General features: G+C 39.8%; 1 long non-coding RNA gene across 1 annotated transcript; it reads right to left on the bottom strand.

Moving 5' to 3' along the window:
* Positions 1-1,469: 1,469 nt before the first annotated feature.
* On the bottom strand, positions 1,470-6,477 carry LOC135418565 (uncharacterized). Its single transcript, XR_010432527.1, has 2 exons — positions 6,422-6,477; positions 1,470-2,702 (listed from the first exon to the last, which is right to left on the bottom strand). It is a non-coding gene; the product is annotated as an uncharacterized LOC135418565 (long non-coding RNA).
* Between the last annotated feature and the right edge of the window lie 583 nt (positions 6,478-7,060).

Below are 7,060 nucleotides of genomic sequence, written 5' to 3'. Positions count from 1 at the left end.
AAGAACCATCTATTTCCTACCCCAGACATATCACTAGTCCCAGAGAAGCATGCCCCCACCTAGGTCACCTGGGGACACCTAGGCCTGTAGAACAAATTATCAGAATAAAGTTATAAATTTAAGTTTCTTCCACAAAATAGCCAGAGAGAAGAATTTTTTTTTTCTTTAAAGCTGTAATTAAATAATCATATCTCCTTCCTCTTAACTGCCTAACAAAGGATATTTAAATAGGAAACAGCAAAATCTTAATCCATCATAGCATAATAATGACATATTGTTTGGCCTGGGCAGAGAATGGTGCTACAGTATAGTGATTAAAACACCCATTTATAAAAATTATCTCAATTACCACATGAGTAAATATTTAAGTCAAAGTTCAGCAAAGTGCTTAAGCACATGTTTAAATCCCACAGACTGTACAATCAAGCAATATAGTGCACACATTCTTATTGTCTGCAGTTGTACATTTTGGAATTCTTTGCATGTTCATTTTAGTTTGTTTTAGTGGGTCAGAAACATAGGAGAGGATGAAGTTAACCAAAAAGGATACAGTACACAATAGATTGGCAATTACCTTTTTTTCTTTTTTCCCTAAGTAAAAATCAAACTAAGATTCTAGATTCATAGACATGAAGCTAAGGAGGGCATAGGCTTTCATCTTCTGGACCAGCAACCAACTTCAATGGGATTTACTTGCAAGAATGAACATTTGATCCACAAGGACTCAACAGACTTCGTGTACTACCCCGTACTTAGCTGAACTGGATCTTTGTGTTCACCCTGTTACAATGCTAACTGTGTTTTGACTAAGAACAGGTTTGGAATGAATTTATAACTCTTTGTATAAAAGTGTCACGTAAGAAGTCTCAGTGTAACCCCCTCCACCCTGTGTGAGGAACTGGACTCTCACATTTTCAGATGTGCTGCTCCTGCTGACAGCCAGTCAGTGCCAAGAAACTGACTGTCAAGAAAATTTCTGTGCAGATACAATGAAGATTCAGAGATCAGGTTTTATAAGGTTTTCCCCATCTCCCTCCTGCCCTTCATGAAGCAGAAATATTCTTTTTGAAAGAAGGATTTGAGTGAGAGGTACTGCCTGGCAGCAGAGCACCTGGATAGTCGCAGTCTAAAATATTCCCCTGACATCAAGGCATGGCCAGACACAGGAGGAATGTCAGAGTGCCTGAATTACCATTCCAGACAAGAACCTGCAAATTACCTGAAAACAGTAATACTTCCTAGAGGAAGATCAGCCCAGCAATTTACAAACATATTTCATTACAGTTAGTTATTTAGAAAAATTAAAGTAAAATGTTTACCCTCCTAAATGACCATAGGGAACCAAATATTTTGTGAATGCAAATTATAACTGTGATTAAAATATAAGCTGCACATGCTTAATATTCATAGTGATGTCTGGTACAAGCAGCATTAACATAAATTCATATATTCATATATTTTCATTAAAATGAAAACTTTATTATTTTTATTATCTCAGTGGGAGTTGGGGTTTATGCCTCTATAAAGAATCTAAGCTGTCATATTTTCTTTATTCCATATTTGCCAGGTTGCCCTGTGGTTCATGTATTTGTTATATGTATTGATCTACTCCAGCCATTATGCACTTTATAAACAACCGTGGACTAATTGGTATTCATGTGTTGGGAGTATTTTCTTGCAGTAGTGAAGTGATATAGTAAGGTTGATAACCAAATGATAGTTCGGTGCCCTGCTTTTGAAGTCCAAATGCTAAAAAAGGCCAAGTTAAAAAACGTTGTAGGAAATATTAAGTGAACTTATATAAAGCATTTTTCTCTGTTCTCTGAAAAGACAAGCAAAAGAACGTGAGAGTAAACATTGCTGATCAAACCAGTCATTCAAGAACTACATAATCCTGTCTCTAGATATGTGTATGCAAACAGCTTCACCCTTCTTGAACTCTCTGTGATGACTCAAAACACCTTAAAACAACTTGTATTCACAAATAAAACCATCTACCTCACTTAAAACTCGACTCCAGCTTGTATCTCTCACCCCTGGAAGGCTGCTTAAGGCCAGTCCTGATTCTGAATAGATCCATGCAAACCAAAAACACAGCCGAGACTCAGGTTCTCGACAAGAGCAATCTCTTATTACGGTGTTTTTCCAGGAAAGTATTTTCAAGCAGCAGTCTGATAGTCCTTGCCCAAGCCTGTGACTTTGACCAGTGCAGGCAGTGAGTTAAATACTTGAATATACTGAGAGATCCAATTTACATTCTTTTATGAATACACTTCTTGCCTGGGGCCTGGCAGCGTCAGCAGGCAGCAGGAGCTATCAGCAGCAAACAGTCTCACTTCAGTGAAGCCACTTTATTCTGATCCTACCTTGTGCCCTGCTAAGTTGTTCCTGAGACTGTCCAGCCTCAACTCTTCTGCTGCCAAAGGAGTTTTATTCTTCCTTGCCCAAGGAAAAAAACCACACCTCCCCATTGAAACATGTTGGATACATCATTGTGTGGTGGCTCATGGCAGCTGCCTCCCTCACGCTCAGCCTGACCATTTGAGCAAAGGTAAATGTGAAATGTCAAGATAAAGTCCAGTGACTTCTTGAACCACTTCTCAGCAGCAAGGAGAGGGTTTCCATTAAGGGACAGGTCACTCTTCTTTCTGGGGTCACGCGTTGAGTTTCCTGAGTGTATCCACACTGACATTTGCTGTTACCTATGGAAAGCAGAAATACAGAACAGTCACAAATTGCCTGTTGACTGAGTTCAGTTTTGCTCCCTGTCAATTGTGTTGACAATTTGAGCTGTTCTACCAGCTTTGGCTGGTAGAAATTAGTACTGAAGGCTTTTGAGCAAATATTAAACATCAACGAGTTTCCTTGTGTATAAATAAACTTAGTTGTTACAATGAAAATATTATGTCTGTGTTTACTTCTGCTTTAAAGGCAGCTTCACTAAAATTTGGGAATGAAAAGTTGTTGTCTTACATTGCTAAAGTGATAGAGCATCTAGTGATACCCTGTGTTGTTTACACTGTCCTCTATGAGGAATAGATTAATTTTGATATTTAAATTATCATCATATATAACATGGCTAACATTACTTTGTGTTTTTACCACACAAGCACAGAAAAATATCTCGAAGTTTATAGTCCCTCTGTTCTACAAATGACAAAACTGCCAGAGAAAAGAGAGCAAGCTAAAAGTGATGTATTTATTTTTACATCAAATCAGATATGCATAAAATGTTGATCATAAAAATAAAATATTAACTTATTAGCTGTCTTCTTTTTTGTTTTTCCTTTGTCTTGAAAACAGAGCTAGTTAGACAGGTTCACCTTTGTTTGTACATGGGTTCCAGCCAGTACCACTTTCAGGTTTTCACAAACCAAAATGATGTCTGACATGTCCTTTACTGTAAGAGAATCTCTCCGTATCTGAGGGATTCCACAGAGATTTAAACAAAAGCCCACAATCACACTAATGTTACTTTCATTTTAGGTCTATAAGTACCTTATTAAAACTGATGTAGCATCTAGAGTTTAAAAAAAGGTAAATGCTTTTGAAATCTGAGAGTTTACTCAGTTTCTAGGCCTTATTCTGAGCCTAGAGAATACATTTCACCGTTTTCCTAGGCTTGCAAGAAAATCCCGCAAAAATAGTGTCACTCTTTGCTGTAGACTTAATTGCTTCTCATCACCACTAATAGAAATAGGGATATTTTTCCATGTGACAGGCCCTGCAATACAGAAGAAATAACTTTAAGAGGACTGAAACAAGACACAAGTAGATTTTAGAGATACTGCACATGAAGAAAAGCATTGGTTTTGACCAAGATGAGGTGTTTTGTTTCTAACCAATACCAACATAATCATCTGATTCACAACTGACTAGAACTTTTGCAGCTGAAATCCATTAACTGAAGGAACTATGACTCAAAGTCCCAAAAGTGTTGAGCCACCTAAGTCCTACAGAAATCAAGGCATTGAAATATCTACAGGGGTGATGGCCTTGACACCTCTTAATAAGAGAAAGGCTCATAAGGCTGATACAGGTTAAGAGCAATCAGAAGCTGCAGAAACCACAGCTAATTAACTGCTGTTTTCTGTAGATATATTAGTACTCCTCACACCTTTGCTCCCAGATCTGCTCCAGTTGGTATTTTCAATCATCCATGCGCTCACACTAAGGCTGCATTAGCAAAAGACAGCTTGCAGCTGGATCATGGGTTCTGGACTCATTCAGAAGCATTAACATTCTCTCATACATATATTAGAAGCACAAGAGCCCCACTTCTACCCCGTACACAAATTTTGCATTCATCACTGCAAAACGGTCTGCAGCATAACTCCATGAATTTCCAGATGAGCCAATGCAGAGACCAAGGCTACATGCCTTTCACCAAAGGTTGTGCCTGTGCTTTGCACGGTTGGGATTTGTCTTGTGTGACTTCTGAAAGTCATCCATTCCTTCATTTAGGGAAGACCTAATTTATCTTTGTGCTTCTCCTGTGCCTCGAGTTAAAAGACAGACACATTCATAATGTATGGCTTTGTGATGTGTGCGCCACGACAGCTACAATCTGTGAACCACGCACCAAAACTCCTGGAGAGAAGCACTTGCTGGGAGCTGAGGCCAGTCCGACACAACACCCCTCTCCTTCACTCCATACTTTACAATGGTGAGGGCACTCTTTTCTACCCTCCATTCCAAATGTTTCACTGCTGACAAATTCTTCAGCATCTGCGCATTGAGAAGTGATACACAAACATACATCAGTCCCCAGTTCATCATTTCTTATCCTCTGAAACCTCACATTTGGTTTAAGGGTACATCCAAACAAGGAAGATTTGGAAAACTCCGTATCATCTTCAGAGTCAGTGAAAAATTTAACTGGCAACTACATTACAAATACATTTAATCCATTAGTCTATCTCCTTAATCTATCTTAGATTTGTTCCTTCAGTATCCAGCAATAGATGTTTTCTAACGAATCATCTTGCTTTCCTGATTGCTCTCATTACAGGCTCAGGAAAGAGCCCAAGTCCCTCTTTAAAATGTATCCACTTCCTGAGACTCCTTTCAGAATAGCCAGAACAGCAATCCTCTTGTGTTACCAAGCTGCAGCTCTCCTGAAACACAGATCACCAGCTGGCTCAGGAACATGCACGATAAACCCCTTCTCTCCTGCCTCAAAGGCACTCCTAGATGGAAACAGAGCTGTCCACCCACCTGTTCCGGGTGCACTAATGGGATCATTTTAGGTGAATGATCTGTCTTCTTCACCGGCTCCGTGTCCCCTTCCAGTCTGCTTGGAGGTTACAGCTGCGATTAAAATCCCGAACGGGATGTTTTTTCCCAGCAGATCACAACGACTGAAATCAATAGGAGATTTTACAGTAATGCAGTAATGGTCCATATAATGAGGCTCAGGCTGGAAAATTTCCAGTGAAGACCTGTGCCCGAGAAATTCTGTACCTCTGGTTTAAAAAACGGGGGGGGAAAGGTTTCATATTTTTTCATGGTTCAGTACAAAATGTTTCTCTTAATTTACACATTTCCTTACTGGCAGTGGCTATGGAATTTATCGATATTGTCATTCATGGAGGCAAAGGCTGTAAATAACCCACCTAAGAATGTGACTTTAAAAAAGGAGGAATGTGAAGCCCTCTTGGGTAGAAAAGATGTCCTTCTGGATTATGTATGTGACACTCCAGTGTTAAAATTAGGGACTATTCAAAATACATTTCTCTCAGATCTTTCTCCTTCTCTTTGCTAAGGCTTTCAGAGAGGGTTTTATTTTTTTCTTTTTGATACCCTAAGGAAATACCTCTCATGTTGGGTCAGCATCTTGATCTGTCTACAGCATTTTCAAGACTAGCTTCCAAAGATTTGCCCTCTGAGAAAATCAGTAGAAAGGAAGCCATGATGTGAACGTACATTAGCTGGCCACAATCTCCCTGTATGGCTGCTCTTAGTGCACAGAGTGGCTCCACGCTGCCTGGCCAGCTCCACTGGAGCTGCCCTTCATGAGCAACAGGAAAAGTCACTGCAGTGCAAATGGCCCTGGCCATTTAGCTAGCTCCTCTGGCCAAATTAATGCAATTATTGTATAAATTAAAAATTTCAGTGCTTCATTCTCATGCAATTAGTTTCCCAATTTCCCCTGGATGTTTTTTTATTGCTGGCCCATACCAGTTGAACCTTCTGATTGCTGACTAACAGTCTGAGCTGGGAAGAGGTTTCAACCAACATCTCCTCCAAGGTGTGTCTGAACAGCCCGTGTTATGCCCAGATGTTGGTGTACCAGTACTTCATGTAGAGGTGTGAGGTAGGTTCTGGTGCATACCTGTTCCCTTGACCGGGGATAAAGTCTGACCCACAATGTTGCCTTTAGTTAGTTTGTAGGAAACTAACACAGGTGAGATTTTCTTACTGTCTTTCACCAATTTTTCATTAGCGAAACCTCCTGAGAGTTGTTTGTAACAACTCCCCTCAGCACATGGGTCCATGACTTGGTAATCTCCCCTGAGTGATCTGTGAAAAAAATGAAAAACTAAACCAAACAAACATTTTCCATAATGCACCTCACCCACTAAGCAACCCTGCACAGGGATGGAAAATTTTCTTCCTGATGTCCACAAATGATCAGTTTCTGCCTTGAAGCGCTGAGCTGGATTCGATTACACCAATCATTATTTCAGTTCATGTAACTCCAGACTACTGGTGATACCCAATGACTTTGGCACACTGGGAATTCAATCAAACGTTTATACTAAGGGGGACTATTTACTTCAGCCCCTAGAGGTACCACTTTAAAAAAATTCCCTGAATATCGCTGAAATTAATATTAAGACTTTATACCCTCATGTATTTTTGAGGATTTATATATGTTGAGATATCATTTTTCCTACCACTTATCCTCTTACATACTCCCACAATATCTCATCTGTGGCATTTTCCCAGATGGGGCCCACAGCAACGTTCTTGTAGCTTTTGGCTCACTTAACATTCTCACTTAACAAAATCTTTGATTTGACGAGGTCTTCTCTGCTACAACGCCCGGCTCTACAGA

This window comes from Pseudopipra pipra, chromosome 9, assembly GCF_036250125.1.
Source record: "Pseudopipra pipra isolate bDixPip1 chromosome 9, bDixPip1.hap1, whole genome shotgun sequence".
In the NCBI taxonomy this organism is placed as follows: Eukaryota; Metazoa; Chordata; class Aves; order Passeriformes; family Pipridae; genus Pseudopipra; species Pseudopipra pipra.
Note: the sequence above shows the minus strand (reverse complement) of the source record. Positions and strands in the feature narration are given on the sequence as shown.